We start from the raw sequence: 19,774 nt of genomic DNA on the forward strand, positions 1-19,774 counted from the left end.
ACACAGCCACACACTAAGCAATGAGGGGTCAGTCATGCCAGAATCCACTGGGCTTCTCTGTCCGTCCACTCACCGCAAAGTGGCACCCAACTGCTGGTTGGGCTACACTGAACTTCTTAAGGCAGAAGTTGTGCCCTCAGAGCCATTGTTTCATTCTTCCTCTCAGACCCGGGTTGCCCTTCAGCCGTGTTCAGCCTGGCCGGGAGTTGAAGCTGCCACCTGGCCTGACTGATGGGGTCTCTGTTGGGTTGGGCAGGCAGTCGCCAATGGGAACCCCCCGCCTGCTGGCTGAGTGTCCAGGCTAGTGGGTCACTGTCCGTTCTGATCTATTGAAAGGCCTGCTAGAGTCTGGATAACCCCCCGCCTGCTGGCTGAGTGTCCAGGCTAGTGGGTCACTGTCCGTTCTGATCTATTGAAAGGCCTGCTAGAGTCTGGATGTTTTCCCCACCCAAATCTCATGTTGGAATATACTCCCCAATGTTGGAGGTGGGCCTGATGGGAGGTGATGGGGTCATGGGGGGGTGGATCCTTCATGAATGCCTGGGGCCATCCTCTTGGTGATGAGTGAGCTCTTGCTCCAAGTTCACAGGAGATCTGGTCATTTAAAGTGTGCAGCACCTCCCTCCCTCTCTCTCTTTTGCTCTCTCTCATTCCTGCTCTCACTGTGTGATGTGTCTGCTCTCCCTCCACCCTCCACGATGACTGGAAGCTTCCCGAGGCCTTCTCAGAAGCTGAGCAGATGCCAGCGCCATGCTTACACAGCCTGCAGGCGTGCGAACCAATTGAACCTCTTTTCTTTATAAATAACCCAGTCTCCAGTATTTATTTACAGCAATGCAAGAACAGCATAGCACACAGCCATTGCAGGGCCAGCACCTCTGTTCTTCTTAGAGCCTCTACTGCGGAGTTTTTACAGATGTCTCAGGCTACCCTCTCTGGGGCCGTGCATTTTCTTCGTGGGTGCTGTTACGGGTTGAACTGTGTCCCTCCAGAAGATAGGCTGAGGCTCTCTCCCCTAGAACTTCACAACGTGACTTTTTTGGAAATAAGGTCATTGCAGATGTAATTAGATAAGAGGAGGTCATCCAGGAGTTGGGTAGACCCTAATCCAACAGGGCTGGTGTCCTTATAAGGAGAGAGGTTTGGACACAGAGAGGAGGTGCACAGGAAGAAGGCATGAGGATGGAGGCAGAGATTGGACTGAAGCATCTACAAGCCATGGGGGCACTGGGGCTATGGGGCCACCAGACAGTGGAAGAGATGGGAAAGGATCTCTCTCCAGGGGCTTCCCAGGGAGCACGGCCCTTTGGATGCCCTGATTCCAGACTTCCAGCTTCCAGGACCGTGAGAGGGTTATTCTCTGTGGTTTGGAGCCACCCTGTGTGTGGCACTTTGTTACAGTAACCCTATATAACCAACACAGGAGCCCGTTAGACAGTGACTCCCCAGGTTCATAGAATAAGGGAAGAAACAGGACATTTCAATGAAAAAACAGTTGAGGTTCCCAGTGGCATAGAGAACGTTTGAGGACTCAGGAGCCACACAGCCTGCATTCTACTCAGTCCTCACAAAGGGCAGCAGAGTGTGTCCATAACTACAAGGACTCTGAATCCAGTCAGTCTCAGTCCAAATCTCAGCCCTGCCAGGTGGTGGCTGTGCCGCCTTGGAGAAGTTACTTAACCTCTCTGAAACTCAGGTTTTTCATCTGGGAACTGAAGACAAAAGCAGCCTCTAAGTCATAAATTTCTATCAGGCAGAGTAAGTCAGCCCATGTAAAAAATCATGTCTAGTATATAGTATATAGTTAATGCCTGGGGACTAATGTATAGTAAAATTTATAGGAATAAATGCTATCTTTTTTCTCTTTACAAAAACTATATTTAATTTTGTGCCATCACCGTCCAAAGTCGTTTTCCAATTCCAAATCGGTCGTACATCAAATGCAGGTTTCTTTTCGCATGTAAATTAAAACCACAGATTTGTCCTACGTGGGCAAGAAAAATCTGCTTTCTAGAACTGATGTGCAACTAAGGCTGTTCTTGGCTGCCCTGTGGGACGGCTCCTGACTGTCCCCACTGAGCTCCTGGACCCCAAGTCTGTGTCACTCTTTCCATCAGCAGCACCCTAACCCAGCGTATATGACGGGTCTTCTTTTCGTTAATGTTCTCATATTTATTTTCTATCTCCTCAAATAAATATGAATAATAAGTAACAATAGAGATTGCATGTAATAATTCCTCATATCTCTAGCCCTCATACATTATTTTCAACATGAACTAAGCTTAAAATATTAAATAAGATAAAAAGCAAAATAACAGATGAAAGTCAGGTGGTTGTGGTGACTGCGTTCTGTTTATGCAGCACTTTAGAGCCCGTAGGACACCCTCCATGTGCTTTCCTGCCTGGCCCGGCCTCAGGGGCTGCAGTGCTTTTTTCTTTTTTCTTGCAAATAAGGACATGAGGCCATTATTATTATTAGCATCTTCATATGCAGATGAAGGACCTGGAGCATAAAGATGTTTAGGAGCTTATTCAAGGTCCACAGCTAGTGAGGGCCACATCCCCAAGCAGGTCGCCCCAGAATCTGTGCCATTAACTGCAAAGCTATCGTTCCCTCTTCGTGGTGTGGGGAAGATCACGTTAGGTAACATGTGCACCTCACTCAAAACGGTGCGTGATCTTCGGGACTCAGTGGAGGCTAGCTCTAAGTAGGGCGATCACATAAACGCTGACTCTCATTTTTGGAAATGAACAATGGCATGCATATCAATTACATCACAACAACAGGTGAAAAAGCAGGGCCCTCTCAGGCAAACTGACTCACATAGTCTTCTCGGCGGTAATGATGGTCCCAGATTATCAGCTCCCAGGGAGAAGAGCACACCCTGCCACAGGCACTTTGTGTGGAGACTCATGAATATTTAGGACCAGGACGTTTCCCTCTGGAGGCTGGATCTGGGGCAGCAGAGAGGAAAATGAGGCTGCACCCAGGACTCTGAGGCAGGCAGGGTACCGGTCACACCGAGACCCCAGTATAAACAAGGTTTTAAAATCCCCCAGTGGGAAATCTAATAAAGTAACTTGGATTATTTTGAATCCACCAACTTATCAGTATGCCCTTCCATGCGGGAGACTCAGATGAGCATCATTAAACCTGTGCTTCTATAAAATCCACACTCTATTCATATAATATATATGGTCAAAATACAAGTGAGATATGAGTACATATGTTGCAAATTATGCTTATGGCTTTTAATAATTATATATTGCAATATGTTGGAATAAGCCTTATGCAATATGTTGGGATAATCTGAACATCTTAGTTATGGTAGAAACCATTGGGTGGGTGCATCTGAGTGGGGTGGGAAGGACAGGCCTCAGAGTCAGAGAATCCCCAGGTCAAGTGACAGCTTTGATGCCCACCCACTTGGGCAAATCACTTTTCATCCTTAGCATCCTCAGGTATAAAATTGGGGTACATGCAGGCTCCCTGTTCTATATTTTAAAAAATAGAAAAGGAAAATGAAGATACCATTTGTCCTTTCTCACTTTCGCAGCGTGATTGAGAAAATCAAATAAAATAATGCAAATATAGTTTCTCAGTTATTCAACATTTATTGTACACCTTCTGTGTATCACACCTGCATGAAGCACTTGGCTTGCAGACAGGGAGAAGGACAAATAAACTTACAGCTATCCTGCAATGTGCCGAGCACGCAGGTGAACCTGGCCCTTGGGCTAGCATGGACAGGCACTCCCTAATTTACCCGTCCTCATGGAAACTGTTCTAGAGCTCTGGGTTTTAGCTGGCAAGCCCAGGTCTATGCTCAAAACGAACAATATCAGTGTCAACATTTATAGCAAGGTATATATGATAAAGCCAATTTTTACACGGTCTTAGAGGTGTGAAAATAGGTACTAGTGAGCAACTGATTTGTATCTTTGTCCCATTTGCTGAAATTTCTAACCTGGATAATCTTTAAAGTCTATAGAAATAGACCTGGTCATTTTTTTCCATTTGGAACCATCAATTTATTTCACTTAAGTTATCAAAGTGCAAATCATAGCTCCCGGTTTCTTCCAATCCCGGCTCCCTTTGAGCTGATGTCGCACAGATGAAATTTCAGCTCCTGCCCCTTGTAATTACGCAAGCTGAGGCCTTGAAAGCTCTGAATGCATCCGAACACTTTTCTAACTGACTCTGTTTAGTCCACACCAGGCCGGGAGAGTAAACACATGTGGTGTGTGAATGGGTAGCTTTGCGTGGGTACTGTCCGGTTTGAAATCGCAGAAGATTGATTTTTCCATGAAAACCCCTGGATGTGTATCTGCCCTTGTCCTGACCTCTGAGCTGCCTGCCCTTCCCTTTTTGAAGCCCTCTCGTCGCCCACCTTCTGTGACCTCACCTCACCCAGGACAGCCCCATGCCTCCTATCCACCAACTGCCCTTGGGTAATAGGACCCACTCTTGGGTGTGGCAAGGACAGGCGGGATGTCCACCACATCCATGCCTCTTCCCGACACAGGATACTACTGCACCCCAACCCCCCCCTTGCAGCTGGGCTGGGACCTGTGACTGCGTTTTGACCCAAATGTTCCTGAACAGTTCTCAAGACTTTGATGCTCTTTGGCTGGAAGGCACCTAAGGAGGAGGCCAGAAGAAATGGCAGCACCACGAGATGGAAGATCCTGGCAGATCCTGGCCTGCACCTGGTAAAGGCTGCAGGAAACCTGTGAGGTGTGGGGGCGGCCGGCCCAGGCCAGCCTCAGCGAGGCTCCATGGCTTCAGTACTAGCTGAGTGCCGCCGGCCCAGCTCTGTGCTCTCAGCCCCTGCCTCTCTCTGGAGCTTCCACATGCAGATCCACCACTGGACATCTCCACGTCTTAAGACAAACCCCCCTTCTCCTGCCAAACCCCCATCTGCTCCTCTGCCTCTGGGGACGCTTCCATCCACAGCACCGAGGCTGGGCAATGACTCCCCAACCTCCTGGTGCCTGCCATTACCTGCACCCCCAAAGTCCTCCTCCCCACTCCTGGGGGTCTCTCTGCTCCAGGGTCTACACCACCTGAACCCCTGGCCTGGTCATTGGAAGAGCCACTGCGCCCTGCCCTGGCCCCAGGCCTTCTTCCAGACCCACTTCCCCCTGAACGTAAAGGAACACACATTTGATTTGGATGCCATCCTGCTAATGCCCCCCCGCCCCCCAGCCCCGCCCCACCCTGCAACAGCGATTTTCCATGGGATTCTGGAACCATTTGGGATGAAGCCTCTGGACGTCCCTGCCAGCCCTGCCCTTCCCGGCCACCCTCCTTCCCACTGCAGACCGCCGCTGCCCTGCCTCTGCTGCCCCATCCCACAGGCAATCCTGCCTCCTGCCAGCCCTTGGCCTGGGCTCTGGGCTGCCTCACGCCCTGCCCTGCCATCCTTTCACAACTCTGTCCTCACCTATCAGCTTCCCATCTCCCCTGCCGTGTGGGGATGGCTCCCGCACTCCCTGTCACATCTGCAGCCATGCATGTGAAACGGAGGAGGGAGGGAGGGAGGAAGGCAGGAAAGAAGGAAAGGAAGGAGGAAGGGAGGGGAAAAGGGAGGAAGGGAGATGGGATGGGCAGACATGGTATTTCCAGCTCACCCCTCAAACCAACATCTTACCCCTTTTACAGAATTGTACCCCTTGATCTGGCCTTGCCAGCATAGGCAGGACCCCTGCCGAATCCAGTCCGAGCTGTAGGAGGCTGGTCCTGTGTAGAGCATCTGCGGGCCCCCAGGCCTGTCCCCGGCTTCACCGCCACCTCCTCCACACAGACCCCAGCGGCAGAGCCTTGCTGCGTGGAATGTGGGGCCCCGTGGGCCCCCAGGCCTGTCCCCGGCTTCACCACCACCTCCTCCACACAGACCCCAGCGGCAGAGCCTTGCTGCGTGGAATGTGGGGCCCCGTGGGCCCCCAGGCCTGTCCCCGGCTTCACCGCCACCTCCTCCACACAGACCCCAGCGGCAGAGCCTTGCTGCGTGGAATGTGGGGCCCCGTGGGCCCCCAGGCCTGTCCCCGGCTTCACCGCCACCTCCTCCACACAGACCCCAGCGGCAGAGCCTTGCTGCGTGGAATGTGGGGCCCCGTGGGCCCCCAGGCCTGTCCCCGGCTTCACCGCCACCTCCTCCACACAGACCCCAGCGGCAGAGCCTTGCCGTGTAGAGTGTCGCACGTGCCACTGCACGGACGCCCTTTGAGAGTCCGCAGGGAATGCTGGCGGGAGTCATTGTGTGGTGAGCCATGGTCCACGTCCAGATCCATCTCAACTTGTAAAATGGATTTTTTAAAGGTGTTAAACCTTCCCTCACCTCAAACACAGTCTTTCTGATGGGCCTGCAGTGTTGATAAGTTCTCGCGGGCAGACGCCAAGGAGAGGAAGTCCTGGGCGGTGCAGCGGTAGGAAGCAGGCCGCTCTTCCTGTGGCCTTGCCACCCACGACCTGCCCATGAGCAGGGTTAGAGTCCAGACTGCGTTCCTCCCCTCCTCCCTCCCCTCCTGGGCGTCGCACCAGATAGACAAGGGTGGATGTGGACAGACACAAGCTGCCTCAAGCCAGAGGCTGGCACCCAACTGGCTCCCGACGGTCCTCAGTTATTCATTGCTTGGTTGAAAGTGAGGTTAAGAAACCAGGTAAGCCAGGCGCTCCTCATACAGCAAGGTCTGATGGTGATCGCTAGAGGGCTGCGGCCTCTAGAGCTGGCAAGGAACCTTGGGGCTGTCTGCTGTCACCCAGGAGTCCCTGCTGGGTGCTCATCTGTGTCTCTCTCCATCGTGGACATTGCTGGGGCCACACAGCAGGTGCTTTCAGACAGCACCTCCCAGGCCTGTGGAAAGTCACTGCCCATGCCACCCCGAAGTGCTTCGCACTAAAAGAACATCTGAAGATGCCCAGGTACACCTACAATTCCACCGGCCTCTGCTGAGGATAGCCATGGTGGGGGTGGGGGTGTGTCTCAAGCTGGTGGTGTGAGACTCAGACTGAGGTGCAGACACTCGCCCCCCTGAATCCCATGGTGTCATTGAAAGCATTTCTAAAGACTCACATTTTACTTAAAAAGACTAATGGCCAGGCGCGGTGGCTCACGCCTGTAATCCCAGCACTTTGGGAGGCCGAGGTGAGCGGATCATGAGGTCAGGAGATCGAGACCATCCTGGCTAACACGGTGAAACCCCCTCTCTACTAAAAATACAAAAAAATTAGCCGGGCGTGGTGGCGGCGCCTGTAGTCCCAGCTACTCGGGAGGCTGAGGCAGGAGAATGGCGAGAATCCGGGAGGCGGAGTTTGCAGTGAGCCGAGACTGCGCCACTGCACTCCAGCCTGGGCGACAGAAAAAAAAAAACAAAAAGACTAATGTTCTTGAAGAACAACTAACCCTAACTCTACCTCTAACGGTAACCCTAACTGAAATGAGTAGGATTCTAAGATGTGAGAAACAAACCAGAAAAAGCATTTCCTTGCTCCTTAGAAAGTATTTTCCGAACATTAAGCTTAAATTATTATAAACATCTTAGCGCCTGCGCCATCACCCTTCAGCATAGAGGAAAGTCCCGAGGGGGCAGTGGGCCAGAGGAAACGGCCACCCTCGTGAGAGCCCGGAAACCACCTGGTGCACCATGAGCCCACATCAGACCTTGGGAAGGTCACTGGGCCTGCTGGAGCCTCACCAGGCCTCAGAGCAGCTCCGAAATGCTCAGGGAGGAACAGGACTATTTCTTCTGAAGACACTGCGGGCGCAACTGTGACACCGTTGGTAATCGGCTCCACCTCCAGCATTTTCCTGGAGCTGGATGCACCAGAGGCGGCTCAGTCCCACTCATCCCGCGCGTCTCAGATCCCCATTCAATTTCTATCCTGCCTGGGAGTTAAAAAAGAAAGATGCTGATTGGGCCTAGGAAAATAGAGGTAATTTTCTGTAATTTGGTTTTATGTAACCAAATGCATGCACTTAAAATATGCGCACATTGGTATCCACAGGTGGAAACCAACAGAAGGGGTCTCTCGTTACCCACAGGGCGGGAACCAGCTCCGGAATGGTTACGTGGGACCCTGTGCAGCTTCGAGGCAGGGCCGCACACAGACCTTTCCAGATAAGGATGGGAAGCAGCTGCATCGTATTTGTAGAGGAAATCCCGGGGTCCCTTCCCAGTTCTCGGGGAGTGAGCGCCTTCACTGCGGGGACTTCTGCTGGCTCGTATTAGACGCCTCCCCCGACCCTCTCTGGTTGGAGCTGGGAGGCCCGTTCACAACCTCCCTGAGCCAATGACCCCTTTGCATGAAAGAGGCTGTCAGTCCCCTCGAATTCGCCCAAATAGCCACAAGGTCGCCGCATTCGGTGTGCAGGGGCGGGCCTGGGCTGGAGCCCGCGGGTGTGGGCTGTGAGGCGGGGAGAGCCGTGGGCTCTGTGGGTGTCTTTGCACCTGCACCGTGAGAGCTGAGGCACCCTCCTCGCAGGGAAACGCAAAATCTGATGGGAAATAGCGTCCATAGGCTCTCCGCGAATGCTTGGTCAAGGGTCTGGGCGAATCCCGTCAGCGAGGTGGAGTGGCCTTCCACGGAGAACCGGGCAGAGACGCCCGTCACCGGGGCCACCACCGCGCCCCGGCCTTTGTCCTGCGCTCGCGGTGCCGGCTGACCTTTGCCCTCAGCCCAGGTGGCCCAGTCCCCAGCACCCAGGCTGATTTTCAGTTCCAGGTTAACAACAGGGGTTGTCTGCAATTCAGACTTTTGGACCCCAAGGGACTTCCCAGCCCCTGTTCTCTCCCGCAAAGCTCAGCCTCTCAGAGGGAGCCTCGGAGTTCCCTGTAGATTCCACGAGTGATTGCAGCAGGGAGTGGACCAAGGCCAACGTGGAACCACCACCGCGGTCCCAAGACGCGTGTGTTTTCGGTGAACTTCGTCATAAGATTATATCATCTTCATATTTTTTTGCAAGGAGGAACGCACAGGATGTAATATGATGGGTGTCAGTCAAATACCAGAAAAGGAAGAGGCAGTACTGTCAAGATTTTTCAACAGTTAGATTCGGGAAAACGTGTGACACTCTTGGCTAATAAGGAAGCATCTGGTTATCAACCAAGACAATCCAAAATGCCGCTGAGGGAGACACCAGCCCGCTCTGCACGGCCTTAGAAGCAGCACATGCACCGGCAGCCAACTCACATTCAGACCCTTTTACTTCTTAATGACAGCGAATTGAGATGTAGAAATGAAAGTAAGATCCTATGAAAGAAAATATAAAAGATGTGGAAAATATAAAATAGAAATTATTTTAATCTGAGGTGGAACTAAGGCCCCAACTTCCAGCAAGACTCACAGGCGAGTGGTGAGGTCAGGATATCCCAACGCGCGGTGGACGCTCCTTGCAAGGGCGGCGAATCTTAGCAGATATTATATTTATACTTTTCTTTCAAAAGTAAGGTGAATGCTTATTTTAAATGTATATCTTTTCGGAATTTGCTGGTAAAATGCTAACAGATTTTCCCATGAGGGAGAGGATAGCTTTTTCTATCTCTAATATGCTAATATTCAGAGATTCAGAGGCAGCCCTTCCTACTGGCTTAGTGGTACATGCAGTTTTCATACATTGTTATATTATGAATGTCTATTGTTGTAGGAGATTTTCCATGTTTTCCATAAAATGAAACAAGCAACATTAAAATACATATATGCATATATACATATATACACACACACATATATTTTGCTCCCCTGTGAACACCCAGCTGAGACAATATATTTTATAAATAGTAAAATTCTGAATATAAATTTTGTTAAATAGCTATAATAGTGTACTTACCAAGATTCCTTATTTAATTATTTTATAAGGTAGAGTAACAGGAAATGTCTCTTTTCTTCACTAATACAGGTAAATGATCCTTGGTTGCCAGTGAGCAGTTTTTAGATAGCAAGCTCTATTTTTCTTCAAGACTAAGGAAAAAAACGTGCTGATGTACACACGCTAATTTTCTCACCCTATGATAAAATATTGAAGTTGCCCAAACTACCACTTTATGTTTATTCTAGCATTCTAAAATTAGGAGACAGCAAAATGTCAGACTGTGCAAATTAAGATGAGGACCAAGAAATGTCCTGTACAATTCCAAATCCCAGAATGTGAAAAGGTAGTGAGGTTTCCTGAAATGGTTCTTCCGTGGTTTTTCTGACTCTTCGTTATAATCTCCAAGGACATCTTGATTAATAATAAAAATATTTTTATTCGCAACCATTTTTCCCTGCCAGGTCAGTTTTGTCCCGCAGCTCATTTACAACACACATGGACACACACGTACATGCACACAAACGCACATGTACACATATGCACGTACACACATGCGCATACACAAATGCACATGTACACACATGCACATGCCCACATGCACATACACAAATGCACATGTACACACTTGCACATACACACGCACACACATGCACATACACGCACATATGTACACATGTACACACATGCACACAGGGACATGCATGCACACATTCACATACACGCACGCACACACACGCACATACACGCACACACACACGCACATCCACACACACACATGCACGCACACATGCACATCCACACGCACATGCACACACATGCACACACACACGTACACACACACATGCACACACACGCAGACATATGCCTCTCCTCTCCTGCTGAAGCATCAAGTCCATACAGAATGCATGCTTGCATTTACCAGGAGTGAGGGGCCTCTGGGTGGGGCGACCTCGGGCAGAGGCTCTGCACCTGCCCCTGGGACACTTTGGAGGCCAGAGCACATCGTCAGATGGCAACGCTCGCTAACTGGCCCCCTCCCAGCCACCATTCTTATTCCGGGAATGACTTTTTGATGCATATAAAGTGGATCAATGTTTCACCCTCCTAGAACAAATTCTATGAACCAAAATAGAGGTGACACTTTTACATAATTTCCTTTTAATGGAAAAAGGAGGGTTTTGCTAGGACCCAGAACACCGTGGGCAGCAGCAAGTGCAGCCGCATCGCTGTTCTGTTTAAACCGCCTTAAGTCCCAAGGTCAGGCTTTAGCCTGCTGTGCAGGACCCAGCTCTGCGAGTACCTGGGACCCCTTCCTCTACAAAGGACAAAGCGGGGCCACCAACTGGGTGTGCAGCAGCCGCCCTGTACCTGTAAAGGCGTGCACATCCCCCAGGAACTGCTCAGACTCGGAATTAAAGGTCGACTATGGTGTCAGACGTGGGGGTGGAGGTCCAAGGTAGATCTGCGTGAACTCTCAAGCCCAGCTGCTCCCCGCACCTGCCAGCTCACCTTTAGGCTGGGGCATCAGACACAGAAACCTGTGATTCCACGTGTGTGTGGGAATAAGGAAAAGGCCTGTTTCACTTTTCAGCTCCTGTCAGGTTTGCTACCTTTCAGGTGAGCACTTGCATCAAGCAAAGTAACAACAGAAGGGTGGCCCAAGGCAGAGAGGCTGACACTCGGCATGCCCCTGCCCCTTTCCCCAGGTCCGCAGAGGGGCCCAGCCACTTCCCCTAGGTCTGCAGAGGGGCCCAGCCCCTTCCCCAGACCTCGGAGGGGCCCAGCCCTGGCAGCACCAAGCTCAGCATTATGCAGGACGGCAGCCCTTCTAGGATGGCAGAGGGAAGCGTGCGGATTAATCAACTTGATATTACCCGTCCTGATTAAACAATGAGGCGTCCTGGGGTTCTGCTTCCGTCCCGACGAGTGCTCATCATAACTAATGTGCAAACCCCAGCGCAGCTCCCTCGGGAGCAAACTACCTTTTAATTTTTTCCTCTAAAGATTAATTCCATTGTTACGGAACCTGTATTATAAGAACCATAAACTAATCATTAGTCATTTTCAAACAATCTGACCTTTTCTGCCATGAATCGTGGAGTGTTTTCTCAAGAAGTCTTTTTGGGTTCTGGGAATTTGCATCATGCAAGACCAGAAGGAAGGGTTGAAAATAAACAGTAACGTGTGTGCTGTGAAACTTCGCAAAGAGGGGAAAATCCTGTAATGGCCTCTTTTTATTGTGCACGACTCTGTGTGTTTTCACAGCTGAGGACAATGCTTCCGCCCCAGCCCAGCACCACCTGGGCAGGAAAAGGAGGTGCTCCAGGCTAAGCGCACCCTCGAGCCAGGTGCCCTACACACGGGCACCCCAGTGTGTGTTAAGTTCCTGGCTGTTGTGGCAAAGCACCACTCACTGGGAGGTAAGCAACAGAAAGTTATTCTCTTCGTTTTGGAGCCTGGAGTCCAAACTCAAGGTGCCAGCTGGGCCATGCTGTCCCCAGGGCTCTAGGGAAGGGTCTGCCCCAGGCCTCTCTCCTGGCAGAGGGTGGCTCTTAGGCATGCAGCAGCATGACTCCAGTCCTGACACTGTGCAGGTTCACAATCTCTTCTCTCTGTCCAAACTCCCTCTTTTTAGAAGGACATCTGTCATCTTGGGTTAGGGGCCACTGTACCCCACGACTACCTTATCTCAACTAGGCACATATTTCCACTTAAGGTCACACCCTGAAACACTGGGGGTAGGACTTCACTGTATGAGTTGAGGGTGCATTTTCAACCCACAGAAGTAGGATTAGCAGAGAAGGTGATTAAAGTCCAGAGAGGCCAGTCACATTCGCCAGGCCCTAGAGCCGCCAGCGCTGGGGTCCACCTCTGACACGGGCTGGGCTCACCTGCAAGGTTAGACCCTGTCCAAAACCTCAACATCTCTAAATGCTAAACGTTGTCTTGGAGATGGTCCAGAAAACAAATGTCTGCAGCCTCCGTCTCCTCCACACTGTGGACTCTGTCACCTGCACTGGGGTGGGACTGAGCTGGGTTCAGATGGAGGGTAGTGCTCAGCGGCAGGACAGGCACCCCTACCACGGGCCGCAGTGCAAACGGGAGGAGGCCGAGTCTGTGAGAGCTGCCAAGGCCTTTCTGCTTTCAACCAAACATAGCTCTTCTTTTTCTGGAACCATCACATCTTACAGGACATCATACATCTGGAGGATTGAAACTGTGTGCACGTGTGCTTTATTTAACACCCACGCTCCCTCCCCAGAAGATTATAGACGGCCCCAGAGTTTAAAATTTTCCTGCAGTCCCACATGTAGTGAAATCTGGACAACAAGACCAAGCGATGCCCTAACCCCCGGAAAATTCCCAACAGTTAGGGTTGGGTCTTTAGTAACCAATGCTCCCGCTACTGAGAGAAAAGAAAAGCAAGAAATTCAGTCTCAAAGCCGACTGGTGTTTTTGAAAATTATTAAGCTAAAAAACGCCTTCCACTCCCGTAGACGAAAGGGATTAAAATTATATTAAGAACATTAGCTTATAGACCGCTGGCCAGTTATACACGCAGGCACACACACAGAGACACGCGCCTTTACCTCTGGCTCAGGGGTACTTGGGAATCGAGCCCTGTGCCTGGAGGGGGGCTCTCTATGCTTCAGCCTCAACTCCTGCTCCACCCACTTTTCTCTGGACCACACACAGGGGTCTGTGTGCTCTGCCTCTGAGCACCCAGGAGTCCTTCTCTTCTGCCTCTGTGCCGTTCCCTTTCCTCTGGTCAGCCCCAGTGACACCCATTAGCAAACATGTTTTGAGCATTGAAGACAAAGACATATTCTTTACTCATATACTAAAAACACTAGGCGACTGGGACCAAGAGTGTGAACAGACAATTCCAAGGAGAAGAGGAGAAGGAGGAGGAGGAGGAAGAAGGCAGGAAGAAAGAGAAGGGGAAGAGGAAGAAGATGAGGAGGAAGGAGGAGGGGAAGGGGATGAGGAAGAGGAAGAAGCAAAGGAAGGAGAAAGGGAAGAGGAAGAAAGTGAGGAAGAAGGAGGAGGGGAAGAGGAAGAAGGAGAGAAAGAAGGAGGAGGGGAAGAGGAAGAAGGTGAGAAAGAAAGAGGAGGGGAAGAGGAAGAAGGTGAGGAAGAAGGCTGAACAGTGGGTAGCCCCGGATCGCAGCGGCACATCACATGAGTACACAGGTGGTGAATTTTCTCCCATCACATTGGCAAAATATTCTTGGCAAGCACTTGGGAAAATAGACATGATGAGATCCTACTGAAGGGGCTAAGACAGTGCATTTGGGGAGGCCAACTTCGTATTATGCTAGAAAAAAACCTGAAAGTACACAATCTCACTGCTGCAGTGACTCTGAGAGTTTATCCAACAGAGATAACTGAGAACGTGAAAAATGCTTAGGACCAGGGTATTCATCAAAGTCCAATTGTACTAGCAAAAAGTGAAACCCCTAAAGACCCACAAATGAGGAGATGTGTAAGTAATTGTTATGTAGCTTCCTAAAAAGCAATTTTTATGCAAAAAAGTAAAAAATTGCTATTATAAAAAACAGCTTTGGCATTTAGAATATTTTCAGTGTTGCATAACTGCCACTTCTATCAAATTCCAAAACATTTTCATCACCCTAAAAGAAAATCCCGTATCCATCACACAATCACTCCCCATCCCCACTCCCACCCCTGCCCCCAGCACCCACTCATCTGCCTTCTGTTTCCTGGCTTGCCTATTCTGGAGTATCCTATGAGGGGAATTGTACAGCATTGGTCCCTTGTGGTCTGGCTTCCTCTGTGTAGCACAATATCTTCAAGGCCCATCCATGTTGTGGCATAGATCAGAATGTCATTCATTTTTCATGGCTGAGTAATACTCTATTACAGGGGCATGGCATACCTTGTCTGTACCACATACCGGAAGGGCACGTGGGCCATTTCCCCTTCTGGCTCTTGTAAGTAATGCTGCTGTGAACACCGGTTTGCGTGTATTCTGCATATGTGCTTAAGTCCTCAGTTTTGGTTATTTTGTGTATATCCCTAGGAATTGCCATTGCTGGGTCATGTAAGTCTATGTTTAGCTTTCTGAGAAACATAAGTGTGTTTCGTATGTCACAGATCACTATTAAACATAACCACGGAGTAAGATGCCCTTTTATCTGCTGGGGCCAATTCCTCTTAATTTCAGGTGACTCTCCTGATAGAAAGGTAGCTTCCTTGCCTACATCTCATTGCTTCCTATGAAGATTTAGATCAAAGTGCTGATGTCCTGTCGAAGTTTGTTCTTTAAGAATCTCCCTGACCCAGAGGATTACTCATAGCAGATATGGAAATGGAACCCGGGTGGGGCAGGGGAGGCACGTCAGGCACCTGTCACTTCCCACTGGAGCGCCAGCTCCCCTCTCTCAACTCTCAACTCCAGGAGGATTCTTCCTCCTCCACTAAGGGGGCTTATCTCCAAGATGCACCTGCAGGAGGCAGGAGATGGGCAGTGGGTGTGAGTGGGAGGTGTGGGGTGGGTATCCACACCATCCAGACCCCTATGTTGTGGGAGCTGGGTGCCAGCACCTGAAACCACTTGGGGAAACTCCAAGGGCGGCCTCACCCCCACCCCCGTGGGGTGCTTCTAGCTCAGAGCCATGTGGCCTACGAGTGCCCTGAAATGGGGACACCCTGCCACCAGCTCTAGGCCACATAGATTTACTCTTCAGACGCTGCTAATTGCAGCAAATTGGCTTTGGAGAGGGTTAGTGCTGTAATTATCTCTGAGTCTAAAGTGCACAAACCTCTGACCCACTCTTAGCAATTCCATCTTCCATGCACACAGGCACGAAGACTCTGACCCACTCTTTGCAATTCCATCTTCCATGCACACCGGCACAAAGATGGTCATGGCACTCCCATGGAGGCGGCAGTGCTGTAGACAAGGGACACAGTGGAACGCACTCACGGCATGACTGTGTGACGGATGCAGTAGAGACATGATAAACATGAGGTAGCCCCGAGGGGAGCCACCTCCGCATGAGGTGGTGAGAGGATTCCACCGATGCCACACTCGGCAGACAGCCCCCATTAGAGATGTGGGGAACTCAGGGTGGGCTGGCCTCCTCCATATGCTGCCTCGCGCCAGCACTGACCTTTCCATGTCTGCCCTGGCCAGGGGCAGAGGCAAAAGGAGTCAGGCTGCAGGAACACAGTGCACCGGGTGCAAGTGCCGAGATGCACGGGGATGCATCCTGTCCTCTGAGGCCAAGGCAGCAGGAGCAGGTGTCAGGGCTGCCCAGGGGTCTGGGGGCAGAGGCTACTCAGACATCGTAGGAAAGCACAGAAAGCACAGGCCAGCCCCAAGCAGGTGTGGGAGGGCCGGGTGCCCCGGACTCACCTCAGCCGCACGTAAAGCAAGGTCATGTGCTTGCGTGCCGGTGAGAAGCTATCTCCAAGAGATCTTGTTCCACAAGGTGCAGAACAGCGTGTGAGATTTATCTTTAAAATTCCCACGTAGACACAGACATAGAAAACTGAATATATGCATCATATGTATCCAACATTACATATAGAACATAGGTACACACAAGTCTAGATTGGCAGATACACATGCTTGGAGATGTGCAGGTCATCACTGGAAAGACAGGGGGAAACGGTAGTCATAGTCGCCTTAGGGGACAGACCTACTCTTCATGCTATGCTATTTTTGTGCTGGTTTAATTTTTTTAACTACAAGCATGTACTTCTCTTTTCCAACTGTCTTTTAATTACCAAAAATAAAATAAAATAGAATGTACATCCACCACGAGGAAGATGTGTTATTTGTTCTTTCCACCAAATGCCACACGCCTTATTGATTGATGTGACATTTTACAGCATGCCTGTCTTCTTCAAAGGCCCCTCTGCTCAAATCAGATGCATCAATAAGACGTTATCTCACGGTAGAGGATTCACGACGCAAGAGTCCTCACCATTGGCAGCCAAAGAAATGGAAGCTTGGGGTGGTTCTGAGGCTCCACCGAAGTTGACAGGGAGTCCCAGCCTGCCCTGGCCACACACCATGGGCCAGCTACCTCTGGCTGACTCCGATTATGGCAGGATATTTGTGGGTATCGCTAGTCAGGGGCATTGAACAGAGAGAGAGCGCTCTGCTGTTTCCCTTTAAAAAAAAAACCCCACATCATTGCTCCCTCATTTTCACCACAAATTGCTTCATAAATTCTTGTCACTGCTTTTTAGGGCAAAATGTTGCCCTACATTATATGGACTGTCTCATCAGGGCCAGCTACTTGTACAGGCAGAAAAAATCAGACTGAACCTTAGTAAGGCCTCTTTGCAGATTTTTTTTTAAAGAAATGAAATGCCGTTTTCTACTCTATTAAAAATCCAAACTTCCCTGCGTGGATCTCCACTTCCATTGGCTGCATGCCCCTGTCCTGCCGTGACCTCATCAGGAGGGTTCTAGACAGCTCAATAATCAGATCCTTAACACAGAAAAACCAACAGGGTCGTACATTTCACAGGGACTGGCTGGGACGGCAGAAGAGCCCTTTGCTGACATGAAGACCAACCCCTTTCTGTGGAGCACACCCCTCCACTTGCACAGAGGAAATGAGACATGGTACGCCAGGGAGAAGAGGAAAACTAGCTTCTCCACCAACATGGCACCTGCCTCGGACAGGCCAACAGCTCTGCCCTTTATCCTAAAGTCAGCCACATCTCCTCTTAGGTAGACTGTCTGCCAGCCAAGTTTCTTTCTTTGAGTCTGGACTCCTGTTGAGCCCACTAGGCTTCCTTCTATCCCTCCTCTGCACTGGCCGCCAATCACTGGAGTTACCAAGGCCAATCCTTGCAGCAGCTGGAAACCCCCGTTGCCATTTAGTGTGATAGTTACACGTACAGATGACGCCATCAGACAGGCCTGATTTCCACCTGCTTTCCAACCTGTGTGATGTTTAGCAAGACAGTGGCCCTCTCTGAGGCTCGGCTCCTTCATCGGTTCAGCAGAGATGCTCAGGACACTTCCTCAGAGCATCAGGGAACGAGTGAGGAGGCAGATGCAAACACCCGCTTGGCACAGACTCCAGCCCTCGGCAAATGCCCAGCGAACAGCAGCCCCAACCACCATCTGTGAGCCGATCTCTGCTGACTGAATGTTACATACCTAGCATGTTTCTGCAGTCATTGGTAGTGTTATCAATAAACATCAGAATAAGCACCCAAGCTTCTTTTCCTTGAAATTAAGTCACATTAATTGAAAGTGTGGGTGAGCAGTGAAACTCTCATGGGCAATGGACATCTCAGGTGCTTTCTATGCTGGATTTTCTGCTGAATGTACTTCTTCCTAATAGTGAGAAACGCAGAGGGAAGACATGAGAATGCGATGGAATTCACATGCCCCGGTAGTATTTATTTTACATCACTGGCGCCCCTCAGTAATGAAGGTCATGGAAGAGCCCAAGTGTCAATAAGAAGGTCTTGAGGTGGCAGATTCCTGCTTCGGTTCCAGCCCCCTCCTTGCTGGAGTCAGACATCAGGAAAAGAGATACAGTCCTCAACTGGAGTGTTGACAAAGCCGGTTGGCATCCCAGTGGAGATTAGGTCACTGATCTTGTAAGGATCAGCTACTTACTCTGGGATGTTTACACTGGCATTGATGTAGTGACATACTGATCTAATTACATGTCAATAAACCAAAGTCCTGATTCACTGAGGAGACCACAGAGGATTAGAGGGCTCCATTGGCAATTCTTAAAGAACAAGGACTCAACCTTCAGACTCAATTACAGCAAAGTTAGCCAACTGTAAAGCCGTGGCTTGGAGGGAGAGAGAGAGGGAGACAGGTCAATCTCCATTTCATAACCTCCCTTGGATCTGCCTTTCTTGTTGTTGTTGCTGTTCAGCTTTCTGTTTTTCTGAAGCTTGTTTTCACCCAGCTATTGGCTCTTGTTACATAATCTATATAACTGATAGATTCCAGAGACTTAGTGCAGAGCAGGAGAAAAACAATGGTCATCCGATTGCAAATCAGCACCGGCCTGCCCACACTTCCCCTGCCTGCCTCCTGCACCACGCACTGGAAACGCAGCTGCCTGCACAAAGGAAGCTGGATTCCCGGGAGACCTTAACAAAGAGGTATCAGAAGAGAGAGGCGGAATGCATTCAGCCTTCCCGGGCCTGCTGCCTGGGCCCTGTGGCCGCCGTGCCTGGAGCAAGCAGGGTTCCTCAATCTTTGCTGAAATGCATTATGTTTGGGGAGAACGATTTGAAATGGGGACTGGTTTGGTTGGCCTGCTGTGCCTGGGTCTTTAATGTCAAACAGTCAACTATTGTGCACTTTTATTTATTCATCAGAGTTTTGCTTTGTTGCATTTTGAAGTTCCCCACACTGTGGGTTGAGAGCAGATTGGAAATATTTCAGAAGGGCAGTGCGGGGTCCCTAACAGAACTTAGCAGATCATGCAGATGAGGGAAAGCAAGTGAAGTGCCAGGCATCACCTCTAGTGCAGGCGTCAGCAAACTTCTTCTCTGAAAAAAGAAATAATACATAGTTTTGGCTTCTCAGGCCACACGGTCTCCATTGCAACTACTCAGTTCTGCCAGTGTAGCTCAAAAGCAGCACCAGCTATGCAAATGCTTGGGGGTGGGGTTGTTCCAATCAAACTTTATTTAGGAACATTGAAATTTGAATTTTATATAAATTTCATGTGTCATGAGATACCACACTTCTTTTAATTTGTTTTCCAACCACTTAAAAATGGAGAGGGCATTCTGAGATCACCAGCTGTACGAAGCCAGGTGTGGGCCAGGTGTGGGCTACCGTGAGCCGGCCCCTGCTCTAATAGTTAGCAGGGCTTTGACAAACTGGAGCTTCCTGGTTCTAAGGTAAGGATGCTATGCTGATGACCTGAAAGTGGTATCTGTGCTTAGAAAAAAGCCAGATGTGGGTTTTCTACTCCCCAAAACTCACCTCACCT

General features: G+C 50.1%; 1 protein-coding gene across 9 annotated transcripts in view; it reads right to left on the minus strand.

The window, feature by feature from the left end:
- The window catches only part of LOC105485285 (homeobox-like protein HDP1), a 454,750-nt gene that overhangs the window by 186,738 nt on the left and 248,238 nt on the right, over positions 1-19,774 (minus strand). The window contains exon 2 of one of the 9 annotated variants that reach the window (XM_071081015.1): positions 2,825-2,955. The exons of the other annotated variants lie outside the window; for them this stretch is intronic. The gene's annotated coding sequence lies outside the window, so the exon portion shown is untranslated. The remainder of the gene's footprint in view (positions 1-2,824; positions 2,956-19,774) is intronic. 9 annotated transcript variants of the gene reach the window in all.

The sequence above is a fragment of the Macaca nemestrina genome, chromosome 16 (assembly GCF_043159975.1).
Source record: "Macaca nemestrina isolate mMacNem1 chromosome 16, mMacNem.hap1, whole genome shotgun sequence".
Taxonomy (NCBI): domain Eukaryota; kingdom Metazoa; phylum Chordata; class Mammalia; order Primates; family Cercopithecidae; genus Macaca; species Macaca nemestrina.